Source organism: Schistocerca americana, chromosome 7, assembly GCF_021461395.2.
Source record: "Schistocerca americana isolate TAMUIC-IGC-003095 chromosome 7, iqSchAmer2.1, whole genome shotgun sequence".
Taxonomy (NCBI): domain Eukaryota; kingdom Metazoa; phylum Arthropoda; class Insecta; order Orthoptera; family Acrididae; genus Schistocerca; species Schistocerca americana.
In genome coordinates, this window is record NC_060125.1 from 783,084 (window position 1) to 804,789 (window position 21,706).

General features: G+C 41.6%; 1 pseudogene; it reads right to left on the reverse strand.

Moving 5' to 3' along the window:
* Positions 1 to 8,870: 8,870 nt before the first annotated feature.
* Positions 8,871 to 21,706, reverse strand: part of LOC124622189 — a 104,967-nt pseudogene continuing 92,131 nt past the window's right edge.

Consider the following 21,706-nt stretch of genomic DNA (forward strand, 5'->3'; position numbering starts at 1 on the left):
CTTCCCGACAAGGCTGCACACCGCCTCCAGCGTTGGGCTCTTTACTTGTCCCGTTTCAATTATGAGATTCATTTCTGGCCAATGGCTCAACATGCGAATGCTGATGCTTTGTCTCGCCTTCCCATGGGTCCTGATCAGGCATTCAATAGGGACGAACTTTTGTGTTTCCACCTGGATGTTGCCGAGCAGCGGGTTGTGGACGGGTTCCCCATCACTGGGGACAGGCTGGCAGCTGCTACGGGTTCTGACCCTACCCTCTCCCGGGTTTTACGCCGTATTCAGGAGGGTTGGCCAGATCGCCCGTCCGCTAAGACTTCTGATCCGTTGCGGAACTACTACACTTTGCGCTACCGCCTTACGGCTAGGGATGGTATTATCCTCCTCTCCACTGACAATGCTTCACCGCGTGTAGTGGTACCTGCATCTATGCGTGTTGCGGTCTTGCGCCTCCTTCACCAGGGGCACTGGGGTGTGTCTCGCACAAAATCTCTGGCGCACCGTCATGTGTACTGGCCTGGCGCTGACTCTGAAATTGCACACATGGTGGCTGCCTGCGGCCCTTGTGCGTCACAGGCCGCTGCCCCGAAGTCATCTTTGTCACCGTGGCCTTCACCTGAGAAGCCCTGGGAGTGCATTCATGCTGACTTTGCGGGACCTTTTTTAGGTACTTATTGGCTCCTTGTAATTGACGCCTACCCTAACTTTCCTTTCATTGTCCGTTGCACGTCACCTACCACCGCGGCAATCACCAGTGCTCTCACCCGCATTTTTTCTTTGGAAGGCCTCCCCTCTACTCTTGTTACTGATAATGGTCCGCAATTTGCCTCTTCCGACTTTGCAGATTTTTGTGCTCGTCACGGCGTTACTCATGTCACGGCCCCGCCGTTCCATCCACAATCCAACGGTGAGGCTGAACGGCTGGTCCGCACATTTAAGGCTCAGATGCGGAAACTTCTGACTTCTTCTGCTGATGATGATGCGCTTCTCCAGTTCCTGGCGTCTTACCGTTTCACCCCCATGGGCGATCACAGCCTGGCTGAGCTCTTACATGGTGACAGCCCCGCACGCTACTTCATCTTCTGCGGCCTCCCTCCTCATGGCCGCGGGTGCCTTCCCTTGGCCGGTTCACCGCCGCCGACCTTGTCTGGGTACGCGGATATGGCAGGCGGCCAAAAAGGAGCCCGGGCCGCATCTTACGACACCGTGGTAGACGCCTGTATGAAATCCAGATGGACACGGGTGTTGCAGTGCGTCATTCGGACCAGCTTCGGCCTCGGGTGCCAGCAACGCCTGTTCCGAATGCTGCCACACCACTTTTGGCTCTACCTGATGCCCGGGATCTTGGCATCTCTCAATACTCACAACGCAGCCCTCTCACCGTCATCGCGATGCCAGCACCAGAACGGACGCCACCAGGAGACGTGCCCATGCAGGAACCGGAGGATCATCCTCTGTCAGAGTACATCTACTCGCCTCCTCCTTCAATGGATGCCGACACATCACCCACGTCTCCTGTCATCTCGACCCGTTATCATCGGGGACACTTCCGTCCGTACGGGAAGCCTCCTCCTCGAGACTTTACATTAGCCATCTCCAGGACACCTCCATCAAGACCAGTGCAACAATTTCAAAGGGGGGAAAAATGTTGTGACTCGCCGATTATTCAAAGTGCTGCCGCGCAGTTACACGTGTCCTCTACGTGCGGCGCTGTCTGCCAGCCATGCAGCAGCTGCGACACCTAAGCGGCCAGCCGAGCAGCGGCCGCTAGACTGAGACTCAGTGTTGAATCGAATGCCGACTTGTACACAGGTCAACTTACTCAGTGACTTATATGTGTTGTTGTGTTGTTCCTAAATATATGTGTTAAACTTGAAGTTCTAACACTTCTCTTTGGCAGTAATCTTTTATACAATTCTATTCTACTAGAATGATCCTGCAGTTAATGAGGTCCCAAATGTTTCATTGTATCCTCAATTGACTGCTCTCTTTCTTGATTTTAGTTTCAATATTACATTTCTCCCCCCCCCCCCCCCCCCCCCTCTACCCCTCTCCACCCTCACTCCATCATTTTCTATGCCGATCACTTCTGCTTTGCAGTCAATATTAGAGGCGAAACTGGTGACAGAAGACATGCAGAAAATGCAAGTCTTTATGTCTGTCAGTTTCAATATTTTACAATAAAATACGAGCCTAAAGTATGCTTTGTGAGAAAAAGCTATCAGAAACATAATAGTATGTAAAATAACTACCTCTATGTTATTTATATGAAATCAAATAACAACACCAAAACATTTGATGATGAGCACTGTAAACAGAAATTGTAAATGGAAACCACTGAAATTGTAAGGTACCAAAAATGTTGTCTTACACTTGGGACTAAGAGAACTATGTCTACTCTAAGTGACGTTAAAAGGGCAATATCACAGCCCTTGACAATTTGGTACCTCAAAGATTTCCAGTTCTTTGCCCACATTCTCTGCCAACTGAGAACATGAAGGGTGGATTTCACTTCATGGTCTTCTTTCCTGCATTTAGCTTCCAAACATCAACTCTCACATATAATTTCAAATCAACAGTACAGGATGTCAACAGCATAGAAACAAAACCAAATACACACAATTATAATGTTGTTTCCAGACTTAGGCCTGTAAGTTCAATATTATATTCTCTTACTTTTTTGTTCTTTTCGAGGGTTTTGAATGGATTTAAGAACACTAGAAACACACGATTCTATGCCTTTAGCAAACTCAAGTGGTCCACTTTTAACTAAATTTGAGTTTTCTTTTACACTGAATAAGATGCTGCACATTGTTTCCAATTTATTTCTTGGGTTGGTAATAAAATATTTAACCAATGGTGGTCCAAAATTTCTATACAGTTATTTTCTAGTTCCTGTTTTTAGGACTTTTCCAATTTAGGAACACAATAAGGATCTGTTGAACCACATGCTGAAAACTATAAATTTCTACATCAATTCTTTAAGTCTGAAGACAACATAACCATACCATTAAACAGAGACTCACATTACACAGGACTGAAAGAATATGCACATAAAAACACACATCACTAAAAATAAAAATAAAATTATATTTATACACAGGTACTACTCAGGACAGTAAAATGTTATCATAAATGAATCAACCAAAAAGAAGACATCAGGGGTAACATGAGAAACTAAAAAGGTTTTCAGCTAGTGAAGGAGGCAAGTTGAAAGTATATTTTACAACAACAAGCATTTTTGGTTACATTCAAAACATTAGTGGTACATTCAAAACATAAATAAATAATGAAGCTAGTTGTTTATCTCACCATTTTTTCAAGTTGTGTGAAAATTGCACAAAAGTAGGGAACACCATTTGTGCCGTAACAAAGAGCAGAGCAGCATTAAATGAAATACAAAATAATCCATTAACTGTTCAATAAAAAATATTAGATATTTATGGCAACTGAGTTTAAATTCACACTAACCACAAAAGCAAATCAGAGTAGTTAGAAACAGGATAAGTTTAAGGAAGAAAAGTTGAAGTAGAAGATGGAGGAAAGGAAACATGAACAAGCTTTAATATCTGGTAGAGTGAGATGTACCCTCTGTCATACTCTTCATAGTGGTTTGCAGAGTGTGGATGAACATGTAGATAGCATCATCAAGAACGCAATCAACGTGTATCTGAAACTTGAGCTTCTCCTAGTGTGTAGTGTCACAAACGTTTTGACATTATTATACATACTTCTGCCACTGGGGCAATCATAGGTAATGACTAATTTGGCAGTAATATGCAGTGCTAGATTTGTTAAAAGAAAAAAAATAGACTTCTTAACATGTATTTATGGTAAGTAGCACTCTATCATTTCCTATATTTCTAAGTTCCTACCGAGAGTTTCCATAGTTTGATTTAGACTTCTGAAAAAGTTATAACACTTTTCTGAGCTTTTTAACAGTGTGAATACAACATTTGTATCTTACCGCTTCAACTAGAGCAAAAGTTCTATTGTATCACATCTCAAAATCTTTGGGTCTAATTTTTTTCGTCATCAGCGGTATACTGTCACAAATCAAGCCTTGGTTATGTGTATTGTTAGATTTTGTTTATTATTATTTATGTGGGGTGTATCAGCAATGCAGCTGACTGGGATTCACCTGCTGCAAGTCATAGACTGACCGCTGCTGTGTTCACTGCCTGGGTCAAAGGTGCTGCAAGGATGTGCTCATTGATGCTATGGAGACACTGTTCTGTGTTTTATTTTAATGACAATTATTGTCAGTTTCTTCTTGTTTTGTTTATAAGAAAGGAATGAGGACATCATTAGATCTTTTGAAGAGTACACTACATAAATCACAAAATGTTATTTCTGTATTAGCAAAAAATTGGACTACATTGTATGATAGAGATGAAAAAGAAACCGTGATTAAATTCTTTCTGTGTTAGATTCCTGAACCTGCTGATCTTTGAGAGAGAGAGAGAGAGAGAGAGAGTGAGAGAGACAGAGAGACAGAGAGAGAGAGAGAGAGGGGGGGGGGGGATGGGATTTAATTGTATCTCCCCATGCAGCTGTAGCATTTTGGCATGTCGTACATTGGTCAGATCATCAGTAGCTTGGAGGACTCGTATGTAGGGCATAAGCAACACACACACACACACACACACACACACACACTTAATAATAGTCAAGAAAATTTGCAACCGCAAAATATTGCCTCGGTACAGGTCATAGAATCTAATATACAACACAGATTTTTCAATATGCATATCCAGTTACTGGAATAGTGTTATTAAGAAAGCTGTTGAGAGACAGAAGTTTTTGCTTAAATTCTTATAATTTACACCAGATGATGTACAAAATAAACTCCAAATTACTGTAACAACATAGTGCACAAAGCACTCATTCATTTTCTAATTACAACAATCATACCCCAAACTATAAAAATTAAAATATTGAAGACCAGAATCAAAGTTTAGCTGCTACAAAATTATGTCACAGGTAACAATTATTTAATTCACTTCTTAAACATAACAATTTAATTTAAAAAAGACAACAAATAACATTTTTAAGTACAATATTCAAGTTTAGGTGCTGCAAAGATGCATAACAATCATCTATGTTTCAACATTCTTATAAAAAATACAACATAAAAAGGAAGACCTGATTGTAGATCATGGGTGGGCTATGTAAAATAAATGACAAAAATCAGCAGCTGTAAAAGGCAGATTTTTTTCCAACTACAACCAATTCCTCCATTTTACAACAGCATAAATGAATGCAGCTCTTTTTCCCCAAATTTGCTGCTTCAGATTATTAGTGTCATAATGAAGTCTTTTAAGAATTAGAGGCACAAACAGATTAATAAATACAAACAAAAGCAGGAATATTCAATTTGCTCGAGGCTACCAAATGAAAGAAGAAAGGGGGCTAGGGAGGAGAAAACAAGATCACGTAAGAAAGAAATAAACTGCTGATTGTTTGCATCATTCCTAGACTCAAAACCCTAAGCAAAAGAAACAGTGATGATAGCATTGATTTAAAATCATGTCAGAAAAGACGACAGCTAATTCTAGGTGATCCTCCATAAAGCCATGGTCTCACGTTGTCAAACCCCTGCAGGATTGTTTGAGGGACAATGATTTGACATTGATTGTTAAGTCAAAAAAGCAATGCATCTTTGACTGAAGAAACAATCAAAAATATATTCTTTTAATGGAATATTTACATTGCAGTGTACTGATCTGAGAAACATACTGAAAAGAAACATGACTATGTTGAGAAATTTTCATTTTGTATTTTCTTATATTTGTAACCGCAGTACATGAAAAAAGTGACTCTCGACATTTGAGTTAACTGAAAGATGAAAGATTAGGGTTTCATGCCCTGCCGATCATTGTCCCCAAACGGGGACGGCCCGCAAACAGAATTCTACCAACCAGCTCGGACTGAAAACATAACACACAAGAATCGTGCCCGTGAGTGTAGATGACACTCGGAATATCACGCAACACGGATACCCGAGGATGGTGTCTGTCAGAGCAGATTGCAGATGAAGCACGAAGGCAGAGGGAACAAATTACAGACCTGCTCCATCTGACGGTCAGTCTCAAGTAGCACTTTGTAAAAGCAACAACTAATGTCACCGAAATATGCGAGGAAGACAATGATGTCCGACTGCGCAAAGGACAACTCAGGAATTTCAGCAAACTTCTGGAAAAACCTGAAGAATTAAATTGACAGAAACCTGTTCTGGATTGGTAACTTACAAAATAAAACATTTTCAATCTCTGGACTAGTCACACACAAGAAAGATAATAGGCCTTTAAAAAAGAGGATACCATACAGTGTAAAGCTGAAACATGTAAATTAGTCTGGCCAATATGCTCTACACCTGAGCAAAAGTGTCAATGAAGTGGTGCACCTTTTAGGAACTGTTAAAAAAGTGTCATTTTACATCAATGAACACAGCAATGACAACCTGATCCTAGGAGAAAAGAGCTGATACACACTATTTATTTAAGAATGAACACTTCACCTCAACTTTCACAGCATGGGACCATCAAAAATTGAAACAATAGAGCAACACAGAGGACACTACCACACAGCTGGGGAAGGGGAAAAAAAAGAGAGAGAGTTTAATGACCTACTTACTCACTTTTTACTGGCAACAAGATAAGAGTGCAGGTGGTGTCATATCAAAATTGTAGAGAACATGCACGAGAAAAAGTTTTAACAATAGCAAATTAACGTACTTGCTAGTGCTTATTTTTTTTTTTTAAATATCTCTCTCAAACTGATCAGGTATTGGAAAAAGAAAGATAAATATTTTGAATTAAGACTTAAAACAGGATGGAAACGGGAACCATATTGGCCTGAATATAAGATACACCATTTCTACAAAAAATCTCCCATAAAAACTGGGACTTTTATGAATCATAGAAACCTCAACTGTAGTGCTTTTTCTTAAGTTTGAAAAGAAACAAAAATATCACTACAGTTTGTAAATCAATTGTTGTGTATGAGGTAGCAATGCAAACATTCTCTTTGTTGCTATCCCATTTAGGTAGTGACTACAGAGGGATCCAGAAAAATGTAGACATTCTCTGATAGTTATTACCTTTGGAACAAAGTGTTATATGGCTGCAATTTTGAGTAGTAGCATAAACCACTGTTTTCCCAACAGATCTTGTCGTGTGGGTTTCCAGCAGATGACAATGCAGCACTGGATGAAGTACAACTATTGTTTGAGCAATGCAAGGCTGTACTGAAACAACAATTTATTGTATTTGGTATAAATTTTAAGCCGACAATGCTGTTTAAAATGTGCACAAGGAAACGTCCTCTGAACAACAACATCAACCTCCAGGTTCCAGCACTGCTGTATTGCAACATTTTTCTAGATCATCTCAAAAATCTATGAAGCATTGTGTATGGGGAAGTGGGATAAGCTGATCAAGTGCAATGATAAATTCTGAAGACTGCAAAGTGGAAAGTGTACATTCCAAGATTGTTTCACACTATGAATGAGGACAACTCGAATCGAAGGATGGAGCACTTCGAGTGGTCTGAAGGCATGCTTCACGAAGATGAATGGTTTGCAGGGAAGGTTATCTGGCCTAATGAGGCACAATTCAACCTGAATGGTAATGTAAACTGTCATAGCTGCGTGTATTGGGCTGCTGAAAATCCTCATGTTCACATGGACAAACATGTTACTTCACTTGGTGATAATGTGTGGTGTGGTCCGTCATAGTATTGTTTCTCTGACCCATTCTTCTTTGAAGGTACATAACTGGTGAGGTGTATCATATACTGCAAACATTGATTTTATTAGCCATCCAAGTGGTGTTTGGAAACAAAAGATTTTTACCTACAAGACTGTACTCCGCCTCACCACCACAGAGATATCAGATTCTACTTAGATGAAAATATACCTGGACGACAGATAGGGCGAAGAGGAACTGTCAAGTGCCCACCAAGTTCATGGGACCTTACAATTCTCGACTTCTACCAATGGGGGACCTCGACAAACAAAGTTTACCAACAGAACCCAGCTACACTGAATGAGATATGAGAAACCATCAAGACATCCTGTGCAGCTACCACACTGGCAACATTGACAGCTGTATTTCAGTCAACAATTCAGCAACATTGATGTTGCTTGGCTGCTAACAGGTGTCACTTTGAACACACAAAATGATCTTCCTCCCATGCAAGAATTTTGACACTATGCCATTTTGTTCCATCAATATTGACTATCAAAGAGAGTCTACATTTTTCTGGACCCCTCTGTATTCCCATTCTCACAGTTTCACTATTTTAGACAGTGGAACAGGCACAGTTTTTCTCTAACTAAAGAATATAATTTATTCTTCACCAATGAAGCACAACATTGAGAGAAAATTTTGGAATTCGGTACAGTTATGTTGCAAATTTCAAACTCACAGTTATTCATCTAACAGATGTGCTTTTTAAAGGTACGGTTCAAGAAATGCTGCACATGCAATGCCCGGGATTGTAGCGACGCCACTGTACTTTGGGAGGAGAGTGACAAAAATACTGACAGTGACAAAACAATGAATGTTAGTGAAGTTAAGAGTGTCTTACATGAAAACTGCAACTGAAAGCTTTGTTTTTGTGTGTAATTTATCTATAGTGTACTACAAAAAAACTGGTTAAGGGTAAATCACATTTTGAAAAGCTTTTGTAAATGGGCAACTTGACAAATTATTTTTAATTAAGTTTCTCTCTTTTTCGAAATTAAAGGTGCAACTTATATTCAGGCCAATTCGATGTGTATATAATTTATGATAACTATGAACAGACTTTGAAATTTGCCTACATCACACCAGGTATACTCAACTTATTTCACTGCCCCACACAGATGCTCATGTCCGGTGGAAGTCTCCTCTAGTTCCCCCACTTTTGGCCAGAAGCATTATTTCAGATATCACAATGTCATGACTCACAGTGGAACAGGCACATATCGTACACTGTTAAGGCAGACACTGATACAGCAGCGAGAGCTTCCATCTCCATGCCCGTCTGCCCTCTACACTTTGCCGTGCCAGTTATAATCACACAGTTGAGAGCAGAGTCCAGTTCAATGTCCACAGCCACAGAGGCTAAAGATATGTTATGACACAGAGGGATAAGGCTGGACGTCTGCTTGGACCCCACAATTCCCGCCAGGCGAGCAACGCTAAGTACCTTCAGGCCATTTTCTCGTATGAGTTTCATCAGTTCGGGTCCCACAAAAACCTTTGCTCGTGCTGTAGCAGTCCGTTCTGTCACCATCTTCGAACCCACGTTGACCATTTTCGCCCTGCCAGACCGGTCAACATGAGTCCGACTTTCGGACTGTGCTCCCAAACTGCAGAAACGGTAAGAGAAGACAGAGGGCTGTGCTCTGTGTGTTTGTTTTGTTAGGAGTCCTGCATTGCACATAATGCTTGGGGCACAGGGAAGCAAAAGAAACTGTTTTCTAGATTCAGTCACTACACTCAAATTACGTGACAACAACTGAGACATCTGTGTATCCGACACAAACAGGGGCGAAATATTGGTATCTGAGAAGAAGTACTTTTGAAAATCTTGTTTCTGAAGGTTTAACAACTTCCGACTTTGTGCCTTCACAACATCACTACAGCCATCAAGTTCAGGGCCACCTGGAACAAAAATACAAGCTGTAACAAACAACTCTTCATAATCTGAAAATAGGTTAACTACAAAAGAATTTTTAAGCATTCGTGTTGAAACACCCCCGATTAATTCCTTTACTGGATTTTGGGTAATTTACCGAAGCCACCAAACAGTTAATTATTGTGATATATGACCGTGTGCTTAATGGATGAAAGGCTATTGGTTGTTCTGCTGTGGTTTCAGGAGTATTTCAACCGAATGCGGCTGTTCTGGGACGGAATAGCTAATGATTGAAAGTTTGTCTATTGTTAAGAATCACAAAGGTTGTGATGTACAACTGATGTATATTTCCTACTAACACACAAATTCTGAGGCAGTTGCTACCTTTGCCTTACACGTCTAATTGTGGTTATCTCTTTTTATTGATTGCTGATTTTCAGTACTTTGTCACACGCAATGCTGATGGTTAACATTCACAACAATCCTCACTGCAATCCATGGTTGTTGCTGGCCGACACGGTTGACGTGAAACACGTAATTCGGCACTTGTCACTTTCTGTTTCTTATCACTTGCGAATCGGCATTAGTGAGAGTCAACCCCACGACGATCAGGGGGACGTGCTCACTCGTCATACTCCAGTGAATTTTACCATTTACAACTCACTCGACCACCATTCTTCCCCGTCTTTCCTGCTCTACTGCTCACTTGACACTCTACCATACTACTGCGCACTCAGCACTAGTCTCACTGCCTACTGCAGCGCTCGACAATCTACTCCTGTCCGCTATCGACCTGGGCGTCAGATACTAGCATCTTTGTTTGTGGAATCAGGGATCCCTTACAGTGTTCAAGACAAGTTCTTTGAACCTTAATGATCTGTGATGATTCTTTTCTTTCCTAAGCTAAGGTCGAAAATCTGTTTTGTCTGCAGAAGTGTGCAATATGAATATTACACAAAGTTGATAGGAACATCTCACATAAATCTCCTCAGTGGCTGTAGTTTTCACAATCTTGCAGGAGTGGATATAAGGGGAGGTCGTGGCAATGGTGAAAACTACCACCCACTTCCCAAACAACATATTATACTGGGGTGCACTTAAGAAGGCAGCAGTGTGGTGCATTCTGTGCAGAAAGAGATGGGGAATGCTTTATGGTGCTGTCTGTGTGTTCTCTCTCTCTCTCTCTTTCTCTTTGTCCCACGACTCACATTTCAGCCACTTCCAACCCTCGTATCTGGCACAGGCCACTGTGTCTGCTTCTGACTCTGCCTAGTAGAATTTATGCGGTCGGAAAGCTATCGCTGTTGCTTTCTAATGTAATACTTGTCATGTTTCCTTTATGCCAGCCATTGTGAACATTAATGGCTAAGTAACCTCATCATACCTAAATGCCTTGTATCGTACACGCACCCCAAAATGCACACTACAGACAGATGTGGCAGAATGACACGATGTCTTTATATTTTTTACTTCACCAATTTCCAAATGCACACATAACTTTTGGAGAAGGAGGTAGCATGGAAACAGAAGTGTGTCAAAAATGCCAAGTTCTTCCAGCAATGACAAGCTACATGTAATAAAGGACACTTTTCAGATGCTCGTGCTAGGGTCTGCCCACAAGGACATGCTTTTGGTCTGATTGACAACATTCCAGCCGGGTAAAGCTGCACACCACTGGGTTGAACATACCAGCTGTCAACAGATCCGATACAACAACAACAGAAAGAATGACTTCCCGAACACAGTTGGAAATCACTGATAGAAACAGTATTCCCCTCATTCACATGTGTTTGCAGACCTCTGCTCAGTCATAATGTTTATTGAAATAATGATGGTGAGCACACACTCTGACAGAGTTCAACTTCGTTGTTACATGGTTGTTCAGCTTTTTCCTTCTTTCCTCCTCCCTTTTCTCTTCCCAAAATCTTTTCATTCTTTGACTGTGTTCCTGTTTCCTTTGATATGTACATATTTTCTCTGTTTTCTTCCTTCCCTTTACTTCAAGTTTTATGTTCATAATTTTGATTCTGAATTTGTCTCTTTCATTCATCATTTCCATTCTGATTCCTGCTCGTTTTGGCATTCTTCTATCTCTTTAAACCAACTGGTTTTTTTGATTAAGGCATTTACTACATCCTAAATCCCTTTGTGAATCTGTCGCTGTTCATTGTGTGTATGTGTCCACAGAATGTTAGTCGGTGTTTTCTGATTGTGACTGAATCTGCCTCTGTGTTCTTATAATTCTCTGGTTGATCTCTTCATCCATATGCCATCTCTGTGCACTGCTCCAAAAAATTTTCTGAGGATTTTGCATTGTATTCTTTCTGCTTTGTGGTGCCTGGTCCACAGATTGTGGTCATTTCTGATGCGAAGAGTGCTTCTGATACTATAACTGTATTATAGCGCATGTGTTTGCCTTGTACTGAAATGTTTCTTTTATTACAGTGTGTCCATGTCAGTTTGTACACTTTATGAAGTTCTTTTGTTTGTTCTATGTTTTCTTCATTCTTTGATCCACCTATTTGTATTGTTACTATTATATTGAATAATTTAATATATTTTTGTGTGCTTATTATTGTTATTAAAATTGTAGATGTCTGTCGTATGCTAACAGCGACGTTGCTAGCGAGTTGCATTTTTGAGGGAAGCTGGGTGAGGGGGGGCCGAAACAATAACAAACTGTCACTCCCCCCCCCAAATAACCCAACCCTGGATGCCAATACATTTGCTCTGTATAGGTGTTTGTGTCCAGAAGAATGAGTCAATTTAGCAAAAAAAAGCAAAGGAAAGCTTCATGTTCTGGCCCACATAAAAACCAGATGACCAACCACAGTGTAATCCTCTGCAATGGCATCACTGAAAGCAGTATGGTGGGAGGGGGAGGGGGGGGAGTCAGCACACCCTGTTCTGGTCACTGCCAGCTTTCTTGACCTCAGAGTCACTACGTCTCACTCCAACAGTTCCTCAATGGGCATCACAAGGCTTGGTGCACCTCGTTCCAGTCCTCCCACCAAGGAAAACCTCGGGCAGTACTACGGGTGAGTCGCAGCTGAGCAGCTGCCTTCCCCCTGTACCTGCAGTAGCTGCGAGAGGATATTTGTGTTACACATACGCTAAAACTGGTGTAGATGCCACAGGACACTCTTTGGAGTGTCACCTACAAGCACACGCTGCTACACACTTGACAGTGCTAGGTGGCCATGAGTTCTGGCTCAAAGTTCCTGCAACTGTGGTTGGAACTTCCCCAGTGTGACTCTCCCATTCTTTAATAGGGTATTTCAGTGTCCGGGGAACGTTCACATTGGACAACACTGTCCAGTACAGGCTGCTGTCTTCCACCCGTGCTCTCTTGCACTGAGCATTGCATCTTGCACAAGTGAGTCATAAGGACTCCCCTCTTCTGTATGTACACTAAAAAAGCAAAATTGTCTTTTCAGACGAAAAAGTAAAATTGTCTCATATCCACATTCTATCCTTAAAAGTATCCTTATGTCTGGGAGACGCAGATCCACCGAGCAGATCCCACCCGACGACCCGTAGCAAGACTGCAGCACAAGAGGCAGGAGTGCCATCTGTTCCCTTTGACGTTTCTGTCTTGCTTTGTCACCTATCAGTAAGTGATGAACCAGCTAAATCTGGACTTTGCTGCCACAAATCAAGAAGCAATGGCTCGGTGACAGCATGAGCTCATTGTCCAACTGACGGGTGGAAGCAACGCAACAGCAACAGCAACACCAACAAAAGTCACACCACCAGTGAATATACTAGAGAGGCCCTCAATACCACCGCAGTAGTCCTCGAGCTGGAAGTGACAGCTCCGTGGAACAAAGATGGACCTTCGAAGCTGGTGGGTCCAAAATGCAATCAGCAGCAACATACACGAACAACTGAGCCTACTGACTCACACGGCAAATGCAGCATGCTTTTACCAATACCAGTTCTGAGCATCGGTAATATGAGGGACCATACAAACAATTCTGCAGCACCTCAACTACACAACACTACCCCAGCCGCTACGCAGAACACTACACCGACTGGCTTCCCACTGGTCATAATACACAATTACACTTGCCTCGGCAAGCTAAAAAAGACATTTGTAGAATGTCACTCCCCACAATATACCAAACACAAAACTCACAAGGGACCATGTATCACTGTATGTATGCAACAAAACAGATTGCACAAATCTCCTGAAAATCGTCAAAGCTGGGGGAATTGAGTATCATAAATATAACACCCAAGGGGGGAAAACTCGAATGTACATCATGAAAGGAGTTGACACCACAACCCTCAATGACATTCTTCATGGTATAATCACAGCTCTCAGCTGGGACTGTGAGAGCATGAGATGAATTCTTGGATTCGTGACACACAGATTGCAGCCAAACTATTTAGTGGAGTTCGATGACACAGCTTACTCCTGCAACTTTCTGACGCAGATGCTCCTGCTTCACATGGTCATAGTAGAAATATACACACTTCCGTGTGTCCCCCAACAGTGCCACCACTGCCAGCAGTTTGGCCATGCGGCACCCGATGTGATCTGGCACACGGTGCCGCAAATGCACTGGTAACCGTGTAGCACGACACTTTAAACTTGGTACAACTATCAAATGTACCAAATGTGGAGGGGTCCATGTGCAAACTACAGATGGTGTGCAGCATACAAAGAAGCTCTAAGGTGCAAAAGTGCCAAAGACAGACAAGTGGTAACCAGAACAGCTGCAAGACACTCCCCACCCCCCAACCAGTAAGGTGTGGAATCTCTTTTACTGGCATTGTCAGTGGAAGTGGATGAACTGAGGATGCACAGAGCTCCACAAACTCACGGCACACTCCCACAACAACAGAACCACAACCCACACCTGCAATGCTAGAAACTGCCCCTGTACTGATGACAACACTGCCGGTCCCAGACAACACCAAGTCAACTCTGTCTAGGCCAGATTGTGACACTTGTGATATCACAGAAGACACACCCAAACTAGGGCAACCACAAACACACGAAATAAAACAGAGGTACCCAAAAAACAAAAGAGCGGACACTATCACACCACAACAAATACACCAACAACAGACCAGACAAACATAGGAACACATTAAAAGGAACAATGTAACTGTAACTCACACTGTTGCCCCCCTCACCACAGCAATAACACAGGTGACCCCAGATGAAATACGAACCATGAATAACACACAAGCCAGCCCATCCAGTACACCAACATAAGGACCACCAGCCACCAACACCACCGCCAGCACCTTGGCTGACATAACAAACATTCTCACCACAATCAGAGGCATAGTGGAGACACTATACCCCACTCACATGGCTTAAGATCCTCTTGAGGCTCTTCATCGTAACACATGCACAAACTCATGACGGCTACACACAGCCAGTGCATGGCTGCTATACAAACTGCTATCACCACACTGCCCACACACTTCCATAGGTAATACACCACAAAACACAAACAACAGTACCTTGACCTAGATGCTGTTCTGGAATGCAGATGGGATTGGCAACAAAAGGGCAGAGCTAGCTGCATTTATGGAGGAGAAGGGAATCTGGAATGCTCTCATGAACGAAGCTGAGCTCCAGTCACACAAACAACTACTCTTCTCAAGATATTACATCTACTGTACTGACCACCTGAAGGCACAACTGTGGATGGAACAGCAATCTTCATATATTGAGACAAAGAATACACAAATATTAAGATCCCTGAACCTGAAAGACTAGAAGCCACAGCTGTTAGGGTCAAGTCAATTGAGTGAACACTACATTGATATCGATATACAATTGATCTGGTAATATCATAACAAGCGATATCAGCACAATACTCAACATAGCATAGTGACTAATAGCCACTGGTGATCTTAATGCTAAACACTCTGCTTGGAACTAACAAAGATCAAACACCAATAGCAAAAAAACTATGCGAACATGCACTGCGCCCAAACTACATTACACTAGTGCCAGCTGAGGTGACACTTAAAACAGGGAACAGAGACTAAATGTGATAGACATTAGATGTGATAGGCATTATAGTCACAATCAACATTGAAATTATACATGATTTGGCCTCATCAAACACCTGTAATACTTTACTCGCAAGAAACACAGCAGTATGATGAATCTCACAGGATACTGAGCTACAAGCGTGTGAATTGGGTATTGTTCAAGGAAATGCTTGAAAAGTCATATCCCACAAATTCCCAAAATTACACAAAGCAGGAAACTTGTTGAAGCTGTCAAAGCCCTTACCACCGCAGTTCAGGATGCAATAGCAGGTACCATTACAGTACTTATACCACAAGAATGCTCAATGGCCCTGCTCCCAGAAATACAGGGGCCAATGTCAATGAGAGATCATCTCGGGAGATACTGGATGTACAAACAGCATATTAGCAGGCTCCAGGGGATCATACAGGCTAAATTAAAACTTTTAAAACCACAAACTGGGACAATAGACTCGCAGGGCTGCACACCACATGACCTGGAGTGTGGCAAATAGCTGTCCACTCCACCAAGAAGAAATACTACACACCAAGTTTACAAATACCTTACAGACCAGCATACTCCATGGAGGGGAAGCATGAGCTGATGACCAGAACACTAGCAACATCATTCACACTGAATCTGACTCCTTCCAATCCAGCACTGCTACTTGAAATGGACCAGGAGGTTACATGGCCTGTAACCCAGCCCAAGTGCAATGTAACAATACATACTGCTACACATGAAATTACACAGGTTATTAAGCACAAAACAACTAGAAAAGCTCCTGGTCCCAATCACTTTCAAAACCATGTCACCCAGGAGTTTACGAATAAAGCTATAGAGCATCTCGCACATATGATGAATACCATTCTACAACATCAACACTTCCCTGTCCTGATGTTCAGGAAGCCAGGGAAATACCACTCCCTACCACAAAATTATGGAGCCATCAGCCTGCTGAGCTCCCTGAATAAGATTGTTGAGAAGATGATTCTCAAACATCTTACTATGCACTGCAACACCAATGACTCGCTGAGACTGGAGCAATTTGGATTCAGCAATCACCACTCCACAACACAACAACTCCTCCGTGTAGTAGAACATATTACACACACCCCCAACACCATAAAGCTACAGGAGCACTATTCCTGGTCTTCAGTCATTTACGGAACAATCGTCTCATTCGCAAACTCTGCACTGCTAGTCTCTCCGACGAGCTCGTACACCTTACACACTCATATCTCACTCACAGAAGCTTCAACACCGACATTCAGGGCAAACAGTCAACACAACACAGTATACAAGTGAGAGTACTCCAAGGCAGCATCCAAGGGCCCCTCTTGTTTAATCTCTACGTCAATGACTTTCCAACTGAACAAAACACAATGGCAACCATCTACGCAGATGACACTATCATCCTAGTGCAAGACTGGAAACCATCAGGCATAATTCGCAACTGCAAACAAAACTGCCTAGCTGGAACGACAGTGTGTTAAAGCAAATGCTGACAAGTGTGAAGCAGTTCTGTTCACTGACAAACCATAACAACTGCACAATCATTAAGTGTTCTGGCATACCCACAAGCACTGGAATGAAAATTAAGATCGCAAGAGCAAAGAAGGCAGTGAACACACCGTCAGCGAATAGCCCACTGGCAAGGACCACACCACAATGGGACCAGGCCCCTAGACAAAGAGAATATAAGTGCCACTCCTGCCAGCCTCGGCCACTCAGTATTTGGACAGGATTAGGACAGTATACGGACAGGCCTAGCGCAGAATGCTACAATAACAGTTATTAGTGATCCACAAGCTGTGTGTGAAACTTGCACGAACATTGTATATAGCAAAGGACTCGGATTTATACTGCATGTCGCCTATTGCTTGCGACACCATTGTAAATTCCAGGTCAAGCATTGTCAAGCTTCTTATTTGTAATAAAAACTATTAATGTTGTTTGCTTGAATTGTTGTATAGCATTTTGAGAATGCAGCATCCTTTAGGCACCCTATATGAGATGAGTGGGTAGGACCCCACATTAAGACTGCAGACAAATAACACTACACACACGCCCAATACGTTTCAGTGTGAAAGTCAAATACTTCAGTGACAGGCCAACTGAGCAAATGCAAGGCTCAAACAGTGTTCCTCTAAGCTCAACAGGTAAAGCACACTGAATAGGAGGATATCGAGGTCCGTGTACATGATACTGATTAGACCCATGATGATACATGCAGCTGCAGTCTGGGGTTACGTGGCTCTGACCGCCTGTGCCGCCTACAGGTGATACACAACGAAGTGCACCACAGTCCACACAGACTGTCGACCTTCACAGAGAATACTGCCTTGAGACTCACACACAGATATTCAAAAAACTCACCACACTACTGTACAGGAACTTGAGACACTCTGACAATCACTTCATTCTTAACCTGGGAAACTACGACCACAACCACGGGTGAAAACACAACTGCTGAAAAACACTTCTATCTAGGGACAATTAATCACCTGTGGACAGCACAAACTCACAGACAAAATAAACACTGGTGAATCCCTGCATTACAGCAAAACTAAATGGCATTGCCAGCTGCAAATATCTAGCTGACCAACTGGCAATACGGGAAAGCAGTATTGCACACTAAACATAAACATATCCAACCAAACCTCTTTATGGCCAATTGACCACTCGTATAATGACCTAGGCATGTTACAAGTACAGATGCTGCAGGTGGCCCAGGAGAAACTCAGGTGCACAGCCCAGGAGTACCCCTCCTCAATAGGACTGACACCCGTAAAGAGCTTAGGGTTAAGAAAACTGTTTTATATTCAGGTGCAACACCCTTTTAACATCTCCCAGCCAAAATTAGGAGCAATCTGGAAATCCCCAAATATTCAAATGTAAAGTAAAAAATGTTTTATTAGCCAGTCCACCAATAATTTACCTGGATATGTGAATTTACCTACCTGTCCCACCTCAGATACACAACGCACAAACACTTTCTAACAGAAAACCATATTTAGCCATGCAACATATTCTCTAGGAGCAGACAGGAATGGTAGATGGTTTACTCCACAGAGGGAAGCTGGCAGCAGCTTTGGAATGCCTTTTGAAGTGGTGATTCCATCATAATAATAGCCTATGTGCAGGTACGGTTGGTTCTCCACGGAACAGAAACTACTGTACTGTTCCCAACGTGGCATTGACAGCATAAAGGACATTGCACAGGAAGGAAGTATATGAATTTATCAGAATAAGTTTAGATGACAGTGTCCTGTGTAGAATTAAATGCCCATTTAGCATGAAGTATTAAATCAAAATAGTGGCAGAGCAGTTTAAGTAGCAGAGCATTGGCTTTTTTCAAGTAGTTGCTTCTCTGCATATTTATAAAAATAAAATGATGTAGAACTGATCCCCTTGAATAATGATTAATGTGAGCAGATTAGTAGTAGATGAAAATGGTTGTTAGTAGTTCAGTGGCACTTCTCACTTACTCGTTTTACACCCCTGAAGTCTCTCATCGGTGATGGAGCTGTTGGAATATTACATGTGAATGAATGGCTGAACTCGATAATTTTCAAAGTATTCAATATTCTTGTACAGTGCATTCAAAACAAAGTTATATAAAAATGAAGAGGGATGTGTACTTCATAAACTGGCTTGACAACAAGCACACAACGAAGCAGTGTGATGTAGCTTACTCAAGCACCTCAGTTTCGCAGGAGACCCTGAGGCAACAAGTACACGCATCATGTTTGCTCACTGTTTTTTATTGCCTGTGCTCGAGCACAGTATGAAATGTATTAATTTCCTTCTCCAATCTGTGGCTGCTTCCCATCTCTAATTAATTTGTCGTTAACAGGATGTTAATTGTAATATTCCCTTTAATGAACTCATTTTCAGCAAATTGCTAAGCTGGTAATCTTCCTTTTTGTATTGAATAATAATAGTAACTCTGACATTTACATGAAGAGGCATACCAGCAGCAGCAGTTAGCTGTCTTTTAAACTTCATTTGATGCATCCAGAACATTGGAGATATACTGCAACGTCAGTAGGACATATTTACTGAGAAAAATCATACATGACACACTTGCCTCCACTGAACGCATCCACACCCATTAATGTACAGGCAAAAATCCACAAAACCTAACATTCTAGAACTGGAACAAAATGAATAATATTTTTCAAATACAGTGCTTAAAAAAGTTTCACACTGCCCCCACAGCTTGCATACTTTGTCTTTAACCCATTTGTAGGCACATTTTTTGTAGCAGCCCTGTAAAGTTAATTGTTTTGGTATCATTTTAGAAGTTTCAACTAAATTTAATTTTTGATTATTTTATTTTTGTGATTTAGGAGCAAAAAACTATAGTAGTAAGTATACTTCCCACTGTCTTTAGTAAGCTGTTATGAGTTACTACTACATGTGAAAAAAAGGAATTTTCTGTTTTTATTTGACTATCTATTTTACAATCCTAGAAACTTCATTTAACACTGCTTAAAGAAACGAGCTGAGACAAGTCACAATAGCATATATTGCAGAATGAAACAATGTGTTCTGTTGTAACAAGTGACAACAGCACTGATGTCATGACAAACAGACACCAGTTGTTTAGCATATTATCACAAAAGGTCAACCACATCCAGAGGAGGTACAACATTTTCCCAAGAGCATAGTAAAACAACTAAATTAGTGGTGGTAAGTATCTTTTCTGCAGTCCAAAAAAGAAATTAATTTTGTGGTAAGTATATTCCCCTTGTATCACGGAAAAATTACTTTGGTAGTAAGCATACTTCCCAGTGGCCTTCAAAACAACATTATTTGGTGGCACGTATATTTGCAACTGCTTCTGAAAGGAACAAGTGACATTTAATGACAATTAAAAGCTACATTTCATAACAGACAGAAAGTTCAGCTGGTGCAGCAAACTAACATCAGGTGCCAGGTGCATACAGAGCTCGTATGATGTGTTCTCAGGAATACAGTAAAGAAATACAGTTGATGGGAAGTACACTTCCCACATCCTGTGAAATGGTTAAATCAGGAACTTCTCTCAAAATATATCGAGCGAGGTGGCACAGTGGTGAGCTCACTGGACTCACATTCAGGGCAACTAACAGTTAAAGTCCATGCATTACTCTCCTGTGGCAACCTGTTCATCTCAGAGTAGCCCTTTCAACCTGAGACAATGTAGGTCGAATGAATGACGATACAGCTACAGTAGTTTGGTGCGTGTGGTAAACTTAGCAGTTAAGCTTTACCACGTAGTCATTGCTATGCGTTAGGCTCTCCATCCATATTTATACTAGAGAGCCTTTTTCACGTGCGTCGTCTGGTTTGAATTGATTGCTTATTTTTCTTTGATCTGATAAGTGCCGTTCTCTTTGTTATAGGTGTTTCCGTCACTCTAAGCTCAAAACGCATTATCATACTGTGCCGTGCATTGTTTGTCGCATTCTGATTATGCGTGTTTATGGCCTGTCGCCGCTCGCGGGATGGCTTGCTTTTGCGCACGCTACTGCCGCTTACAATTAAAAAAAAAAAAAAGAGAGAGGAATCATCTCATCAGTGAAACAGTGGCAAGAGACTGCTATTTGTTGTTACTTACACTGCTGGTTTCTTTGATAATGATCAACAAGAACCATATAATAGACTGCATATGATAGATGTTCCAAACGAAAGTTTAGCAAAAAATTTTCTCCGTTTGAAAATTTTTGGAGACGCCTCTTTAGTGCATTACATTCTGCACAGAAATTAGAGCCATCTTAGGTTTAAAAATCTAGTCAGTTGCCGTGCTTCATTTCTGACTATATCACTATTCAGCATAGGAATAATACGAATATAAACATGACATGATATATATATTCTTCCGCGTTTGCTGTTGTCTCACTCTAGTTTCATAGTTTATTAGGAAGACAGGATTTAAATGAGATAGCAGGAAACATGTAGGAATACATGGCAAAATGTTTACATTCGAATTATTCTTATGGTGAAGAGAATACTGGATGTGATTCACAATTCATAAAAGTTGCTATTAACAACCATCTCTTGTCACAGGTGGGACAAAAATTCAGAACGTAG